The sequence below is a fragment of the Ahaetulla prasina genome, chromosome 1, assembly GCF_028640845.1.
Source record: "Ahaetulla prasina isolate Xishuangbanna chromosome 1, ASM2864084v1, whole genome shotgun sequence".
NCBI lineage: Eukaryota > Metazoa > Chordata > Lepidosauria > Squamata > Colubridae > Ahaetulla > Ahaetulla prasina.
In genome coordinates this window covers 344,820,497-344,827,926 of record NC_080539.1, presented here as the reverse complement: position 1 = coordinate 344,827,926, position 7,430 = coordinate 344,820,497, and the positions used below count along the sequence as shown (strand labels likewise).

The window sequence follows — 7,430 nt, the reverse complement described above, 5'->3', positions numbered from 1 at the left end:
CCCCAATTTTAGCCTATACTCAATAGACCAGAACTGGATGGGATTGCCTGAAATGAAGCAGAGAACAGCAAAAATGGAAAAAGCCCAATTCAAGATCATCCTTAGCTCTGGGATTGACTAATTGCCGTCAATTTAGATTGCAGCTTCCCTAACATATCACTGGCTTCTATTAAATATAAAACACACACACACACACACACAAACACTCCAAACCCTATCATCACACCAACATGGGTGGAATGTTACAGACGGTAATAACACCCCGAGGCAATCATTTTGTGAGCATGTTCGTTACAGGCTTTCAAAATTCACAATAAACTTTCTTAATCAAAAAAGGTGGGAATTCTGGATTAATTTCATGGAAATGGTTTCTAGGCTAGCATGTTGGCAGTTGCTTCTGGCAGCTATTTGTCTCTATTTTACCTGAGTGAAGTTAATTTGCTCAGCTGTTAAAGCACTTAGCAAAGCTTGGATGACACTTCGGAATTAACAGAGTTGTTAATGCTTGGAACTCATTACCTGACTCCATAGTCTCTACTCAAAATCCCAAAATTTTCAACCAAAAACTGTCTACTATTGACCTCACCCCATTCCTAAGAGGACTATAAGGGGCGTGCATAAGAGCACAAAAGTGCCTACCGTTCCTGTCCTATTGTTCCCTTTATTATATCTAATTAATATAGCTAATGCATATTCTTTACTTATATATATATGTTTTCTGAGGTTTTCATGGGTGTTTGTATGTAGGTCTTTGGTTGTTCGGGTTTTCTCCCGTGTAAAATTAGAAGTGTCTTGGTGACCTTTCGACGAAGTCTCATTCGTCATCTTCAGGCTTCAGCCTAAATATATAAATAAATATATATATTTTCATGATATGTTTTTTGTTATGACAATGTTTATGTATACTGTTATGACAAAATTAAATAAATTAAAAAAAATTGATTTCATGAAAAAGATACGGATTGGTGCACACCCACATGATTTTAAACTCAACTGATTCAGGAAACTGGACAGATTCTTATTCGACTGTCCCAAAGGTGCTTTTTCAAGAGGCAACTGGACTTTTTCTATGAGGACGTTTCGCTTCTCATCCAAGAAGCCTCTGAAGAAGAGCTGAAGAAGCTTCTTGGATGAGAAGCGAAACGTCTTCAAAGAAAAAAAACAACCCAGAAAGTCCAGTCGCCTCTTAAAAAAGCACCTTTGGGACAACCATGACCTGGATGACTGAGAATCTCCATAGACCTCATTCGACTCTTATTCTAAGAGAAATGAATTCTCCGAAGTGTAGGTCGACCCCGAGTTGATTTCGACACCCCGTCACGATCCCGCCTTCTGGTTTGCAGAAATTTACTCCTACGGGGTTTGCCACTTACTGAGAAGCAGAAGGACCCGGTTTAAACTCCAGCCCGTCACGAAGCGCCTGTGCTGAGGAAAAGTTCAGCGCTCGCGCCATCTTCCTTCCCGGTCCGAGGTTAACTTGACCAGCCCCACATAACTCAAATTTCCCTTTGCCCGGGAACCGAGCAGTCCACGGGGCCCCCCTCTCCTCCGGCCACAGCAGGTGCCCTTCGCCTCTCCCCCGGCCAGCCTTCCCCTTCCCAGCCACGTGCTGTTTGTTTGTTTGCCTGGCCAGAGGGCGGTGGAAACGAACTCACGCAAGGCTGAGAGCGAAAAAGATCCTCCTCCTCCTTATTCCTCCTCTCCCGGGGGCGGCTTGGCGGGCCGTCGGCCAAGGAGAGGGAGGGCAAGGCGGGGAGCCGCAATCTCCGTTTCCGACATCTGAAACGGTCGCGGTAACAGCCGGAGAGATCGGGCCGGGCCCGGCGGCTTTGGGGCGGAGTTTGCGCTCCCGAGGGAACGGCGAGGGCGTCGAAGACCAAAGCCCCATCCTGCGAGGAGGGAGACGGATCCGAGCGGGGCCGCCCAGAGACCTTTCCCCTCTCTTGTCTTGTCCTCGCTCCCTCCCCTTCCAGCTCATCGTCCATCTCCCGTCCCGTCCCCCTCCCCACAGCTCATCTGGATCTAGGATCGCAGCGCGCGCGCCGAAAAGTGAGTCTTTCTCATCGTGTTTTTCTCCAGGGAGAGGCAAAGAGAGCTGCTGCCGCCGCCCCGCGCGGGGATGCCCATTCGTAGCTACGCCAGCCGGCAGCACCGGGGGCTCCTTAGGCGAGGGAAGCGCCGCCGTTGCCGCTGCGGAATGCCCTTCCCGCGTAGATGGCTTGCAGTTGGGGAAATGAGGAGGAGGAGGAGGTCTTGCGCGCCCGCCAAGTTTCTGGAGCCAGGCGAAAGAACCGCTTGAAGCTTGGAAATAAAGGGGGATTTGCTTTGTTGTTGGTGTTGTTGGTGTTTGTTATTGTTGCTGGTCGAGTTAGTCGTAGTTTGTTGAAGCGTCCCTGAGTGAGGAGGTGGAGAGAAAGAATCCAGGCTTTTCCCACCTACGGGGTGTGTTTTTTTGTATATGTATATGTGTGTGTGTGCGCGCGCGCGCGCGCCCCGGGCAGCAAAAGAGCCTTGGCTGTAAACTCTCCCGAGAGCGGAGCCAAACATGCCTGGGCGGGAAAGATTAGGTTGAAAAAAGAAAGGGGCCATTTGCTCGAGTTGACAGCGAGGGGAGGGAGGAAGAAATCGAGCCCTCCCGCGGCGTGCCTTTTTCTCTTGGAAACTTCCACTCCCTTCCTCCGCCTGGTAGGGACCCGGGATGCCGCGGATCGGGTCTAAGGAGCGACCCGCCTTTTTTAGGCTGAGCCCCCTTTCTCTCCCCCTCTCCTTTCCTGACCGCCCCCCCTTCCTCACTTTGCCGGGCGATTTCCTCGCGCCTGCATTTTATTGGCTGGTTGCTTTACCTGGCGGCCTTTGTTGTCTGAAGCCGCCTTTGTTCTCTCGAAGGTGTCAACTCCACTTTCTCTCTCTCTCTTCCCCCCCCCCAACCTATTATTTAACCCGCTTCTCTGCTCCGATATCTGAACACGGGACAACTCTACTGAGCACGCTTGCTCTGTACTGTTCTTCTACGTTAAAAAAGAGAAAGAAAGAAAGAAAGAAACCAACGCAGCTTTGGACTGGTAGCGGAAAAACAACATTTTGAGATTGGGGAAATAAAAAAAAAACCCATAAAAATTTAGTTGTTAGGGACAGTCAGCTATGAAGTAGGAGACTGTATGGTGGCCCAAGCTTCTACTGCTTTACAAGGTGGTGGAGGTAGTGGTGGTGGAGGAGAAAGTATTTTTAATTTGCTTTGTTTTGAAAGGATCAAAGTAGAGAAATCTTAGGAAAGCACAGGAGTGAATTTCATTAATGTTTATTAATAAAGTTCTATTGTATATTTCAAGGCAGGATACTGTTTCTTGGCTGTTTACAAAATTCAGATAAAATCAGCTACATGTAATAAATATGCATATTCATAGCAAAAAACAGTGTACAAAGAGGCAGAGGATGAAAGTTTGTCTTAAAGGCACATACAGATTAAGGGTAGTTCACTACTTGCTGCAAGGTGGAATTTAAGAAATCTGATATTGCTTAAATTTATGCAGATTAGAAATGAGTGAAGATGGTTTAGCATGTAAAAATATTTGGTCTTGGGGACAAAGTGGATTGCAGATGAATTCTAATAGAGGCAATCGTTTCATCAAACACTTCAAGAAACAACTTCTGAGTGAATGGGAAGGGTGATCTTTAATTATACAAAACTGTCACATTAGATCAGGGATGAAATCCAGCAGGTTCTGACAGGTTCTGGAGAACTGGTAGCGGAAATTTTGAGTAGTTCAGAGAACCAGCAAATACCACCTCTGGCTGGCTCCAGAGTGGGGTGGGAATGGAGATTTTGCAGTATCCTCCCCCCAGGAATGGGGAGGGAATGGGGATTTTGCAGTATCCTTCCCCTGCCACACCCACCAAGCCATGCCCACCAAGCCACACCACACCCACCAAGCCACGCCCACAGAACCGGTAGTAAAAAAAATTGGATTTCGCCACTGCATTAGATATAATTTTTGTGAGGAAGTAATGCAACCTGGATAAGGATGGAATTTGCTGTGAATGAAATATAGGCAATGGAGAAATATGGTAGCGCAAAGTTACTTTATGGCAATTACTGTAACATGGATTGGGGGGCCTCTGGTGGCTCAGACTGCTAAGACAGTCTGTTATTAACACAGCTGCTTGCAATTACTGCAGGTTCAAGTCCCACCAGGCCCAAGGTTGACTCAGCCTTCCATCCTTTATAAGGTAGGTAAAATGAGGACCCAGATTGTTGGGGGCAATAAGTTGACTTTGTATATAATATACAAATGGATGAAGACTATTGCTTAACATAGTGTAAGTCGTCGGAGAAGGGCGGGATATAAATGCAAATAAAAAAAAAACTTGTCAACCAAGAATACTATTTCTCTGCAGCTGTGACTATAACAAATGTCCTTTCAAAATATCTTACAAAAGTAAAATTATTTGAAGGTAATAACAGAACAAATCAACTGTTAATTTTGTTGTTCATTGCTTCCAACTCTTCATGACCCAATTGCCATCCTTTTACCAGAATTGTCTGTCAAGTAACTGAATTTACCCCTATTATGTCATTGGTTTTAGTGTCAAAACATCTTGTCTTTTGTCAGTCTTTCTTAAAATTGCCTTTAATTTTTTCCAAGCATCAAGATCAGATACCAGAATTGACTTAGTAGAAATCTTGAAAGTATTTTGTAAGACTTTTGTTAACAGTTGTTAATGATGGAGCATGAAAAACCACAAGTAGTATAATTCATATTTGTTTCTAGTTGAAACCTTAACTATACCCTGAGTGCCATAAATGTTTCTCTCTTTCAACCTTAATCCTCCCTCTCTCATAACTAGGAATCCGGTCCCACCATTTGGAGCTATGGTAAGAAATACTGAAGAAAGTAGATGGAATCTTGTATTTAGTCATACTTAGAGTAAATCTTTTGAAATCAATGGGCCTTAATACTGTGAAACATTCTCATCCTGCTCAAGATGTTGCTAAAATGTCAAGATATGAAACAATTAATTATACTATAAGGCCATGTGAGATGGATGTGAGATGGATGGAAATACTAAACCCAAAGCATCTGAAAGCTACTGTTCAGAGAAGTATAGCAATTGTAGGGTTGAAAGTTCTTGTGAATAGGTGACTTCATCATTTCTTGTATCACCTCCTTCTCATTACTTTGAGGAACTAGAATATTCCTCCTTTTTTTTCATATTCTCCTGTATCTGTTGCTTACATCAAGTTTACATTGGGACTAATGACAATTAGAGATAACTTGAACTGCCCTCAAACCAGAACTTATAATTGTAGGTTATGAATTGTAGCGGGAATACTAATGACTTTCCCTAGAATTTGACTTGACAATATATGTAACATGAAACCATAAAAGTAGGTGGGACTTACAGGTGAACGAGAAGCCTCAGAAAGAAAATGATACACCCAAACCATACAACTCATTTCTGACTTGGGAACCATAATCTGGAAAGCTGTGCAGTATTTATGGATTGGATTCTGAAAGGATTTTCAAATGCCAATATAGTGCAACCGTAGTGCAACTATTCAAGAAGCAGTTGGGAAAAGATGAGCTAATGATCTTAAAATGCCTTTTTTTCACTAGCTGCTCCTTGTCTTTCAAAGTCGAAGGGGACAAAGTTTGCTAATGTTCATCCTCCCCTCCTTTCCTGACCTACTCAGATTTTATATTCATAAAATTGACAAAGTTACTCGAATTGGCATATACTCTCTTTTATCCTTGGACTTTAGGTGTAAAGGTCCTGCCTGTATGGTGAATGTTGGAACTGGGCTGCTTACCTAGACTTCTGCTGAACTGAAAGAAGTAAGCTTTGGGAGTTGGGGAGGAAAAGAGCCTGTGTAAAGATGATGATTTAGCTTTTTTTTTTTTTTTTGGAGGCAAATCCTAAATTCTCCCCATTTGAATTATGAGAGTAACACTTAAATGCCAAAGTCTGCATTTTTACATCCCCTGTTTCTGTGTCTTTAAGAGCAACCTGTCATGCAGAAATTTATCAGAGGAAGTGTTTTGGGCATAGCAATTACGTGATGGGGAAAACCTTCACATTGATGTGCAGTTAAAGATAGAAGATGAAGAGACTACATAGAATAGAATAGAATAGAATTTTATTGGCCAAGTGTGATTGGACACACAAGGAATTTGTCTTGGTGCATATGCTCTCAGTGTACATAAAAGAAAAGATACGTTCATCAAGGTACAACATTTACAACACAATTGATGATCAATATATCAATGTAAATCATAAGGATTGCCAGCAACAAGTTATAGTCATACAGTCATAAGTGGAAAGAGATTGGTGATGGGAACTATGAAACGATTAATAGTAGTGCAGATTCAGTAAATAGTCTGACAGTGTTGAGGGAATTATTTGTTTAGCAGAGTGATGGCCTTCGGGAAAAAACTGTTCTTGTGTCTAGTTGTTCTGGTGTGCAGTGCTCTATAGCGTCGTTTTGAGGGTAGGAGTTGAAACAGTTTATGTCCAGGATGCGAGGGATCTGCAAATATTTTCACGGCCCTCTTCTTGATTCGTGCAGTATACAGGTCCTCAATGGAAGGCAGGTTGGTAGCAATTATTTTTTCTGCAGTTCTAATTATCCTCTGAAGTCTGTGTTTTTCTTGTTGGGTTGCAGAACCGAACCAGACAATTATAGAGGTGCAAATGACAGACTCAATAATTCCTCTGTAGAATTGGATCAGCAGCTCCTTGGGCAGTTTGAGCTTACTGAGTTGGCGCAGAAAGAACATTCTTTGTTGTTCCTTTTTAATGATGTTTTTGATGTTAGCTGTTCATTTGAGATCTTGCGATATGATAGAACCCAGAAATTTGAAGGTTTCTACTGTTGATACTGTGTTGTCAAGTATTGTGAGAGGTGGAAGTATGGAAGGGTTTTTCCTAAAGTCTACCACCATTTCTACGGTTTTGAGTGTGTTCAGTTCCAGATTGTTTTGGTTGCACCACAAGGCTAGTCGTTCGACCTCTCGTCTATATGCGGATTCGTCATTGTCTCGAATGAGACCAATCACTGTTGTGTCATCTGCGAACTTCAGTAGCTTAACAAATGGATCATTGGAGATGCAGTCATTGGTATACAGAGAGAAGAGAAGTGGGGAGAGCACACAGCCTTGGGGGGCCCCTGTGCTAATTGTACAGGTATTTGATGTGATCTTGCTTAGCTTCACCTGCTGCTTCCTGTTTGTTAGGAAGCTTGTGATCCACTTACAAGTCTTAAATTGTTAAGCTTTTAATCAAAATATAACTGTACTCTGTAATCAAACTTTGTAAACCTCAGTGCATTTTTGCAACATGCTTTTCTGTTGTTGAAGCTAAGTATGATCACACTTAGCCTAGTAGTTAAATTTCTATAGCCTGTTTTGATTTCCTCTTCACTTGATATACCA

The 7,430-nt window shown here is 43.0% G+C and overlaps 1 protein-coding gene across 10 annotated transcripts in view; it reads left to right on the top strand.

Annotated features, from left to right (window-relative positions):
* Positions 1-1,819: 1,819 nt before the first annotated feature.
* SYNE2 (spectrin repeat containing nuclear envelope protein 2) overlaps positions 1,820-7,430 on the top strand; it is a 276,441-nt gene continuing 270,830 nt past the window's right edge. For all 10 annotated transcript variants that reach the window (XM_058162907.1, XM_058162909.1, XM_058162908.1 and 7 more), the window contains exon 1: positions 1,820-2,049. The gene's annotated coding sequence lies outside the window, so the exon portion shown is untranslated. The remainder of the gene's footprint in view (positions 2,050-7,430) is intronic.